Consider the following 1372-nt stretch of genomic DNA (forward strand, 5'->3'; position numbering starts at 1 on the left):
GCCCACTATTTTGGTGGGGGGTTTTCTCTCTAAAAGAGATCCTAGGGACAACAGGCTGAAAATCAGAGAAATACAGTTTTGCCAATGTCAGTCACCCAGCCCTGGTCTCAGGAGACAGCAGGTTCATTATTAACCTTGCTCACCACAGTCCCTAACCCCACTAGCCAAGACCAGATGCATTCCCACAATGCTAGTGCCTGGGTGGCTCAGTTGGTTAAGCATCCAACTTCAACTCAGATCATGATCTCATAGTTCATGAGTTCAAACCCCGCATCAGCTCTCTGCTCTCAGAGCAGAGCTAGCTTCAGATCCTCTGTCTCCCTCTCTCTCTGCTCCTCCCCCCTACACACTCTCTCTCCCTCAAAATGAATAAACATTTTTTTTTAAGTTTGTGAAAAATGATCAAATAACAGTAACAAAGAAATTCCCCCAGAAGAAAGGCTTTGGCAGGGGAAGATCAGGCCAGCACCCTGCTGAGGTCAGAATCCTTGACTGGGGGCACCTGGGTGGCTCAGTCCGTTAAGCGTCTGGTTCTTGGTTTTGGCTCAGGTCACGATCTCGCGGTTCCATGAGTTCAAGCCCTCCATCAGGCTCTGTGCTGATGGGGAGGAGCCTGCTTAAAATTGTCTCTCTCCTTCTATCCCTCTCAAAATTAATAAATAAACTTTTTAAAAAAGAGAATCATTAACTGAGTGAGGCTGAGAGAGTGTGCGCACAGCCCACTACTGAAGTCCGATTTCCGACAACAGCCACGTGAAACCCAATACACTGCAAACGAAGCTATCTAAAACACCCACACACCAACCTCTACGGCGCGTCTCTTCAGGCAATCTCAAATCTCATTTAACAATCTATGGAGACCTAGTCATTTGGGGAAAGAAACTTCCTCTTAAATAATGGGACTTTACCATGACCTTCGGATTTATTCTTTAAATGCCATTATTTACAAAATCGTATTAACTAGGAGGAAAGGAGTGGGGAACCAGCATCCTGTCATCACAGACTGACCACAGGTTCCTCATTGTTGCCACCAAGGATTCCTTGCTACAATAGGGAAAAAATAGGGTCGTTTGCTGGTATTCACAAGTGCCAGTTTGAAGGAGGACTGGAAAACCCCTGAACATCAGCCGCGACATCAGAACAGATATATTAATGTCTCAAAACACATCAGTCACTAACATACGTACCAATCATGTCAGTGGTTCACGTAACTACCTTCTCCCTCTCTCCCCCCAGCCGTCTCCCACCCGGCCCAACACTGATGACCATAAGCCAGCTGACGGTGCTCATTCTCTGCCCCTCGTTCGTGTCAAGTGAGGTGTCCTCTCAAACCAAACACTGTGGAGGGAGTAAAAAAAGAGGCAAACATCAC

Source organism: Suricata suricatta, chromosome 2, assembly GCF_006229205.1.
Source record: "Suricata suricatta isolate VVHF042 chromosome 2, meerkat_22Aug2017_6uvM2_HiC, whole genome shotgun sequence".
NCBI classification, from domain to species: domain Eukaryota; kingdom Metazoa; phylum Chordata; class Mammalia; order Carnivora; family Herpestidae; genus Suricata; species Suricata suricatta.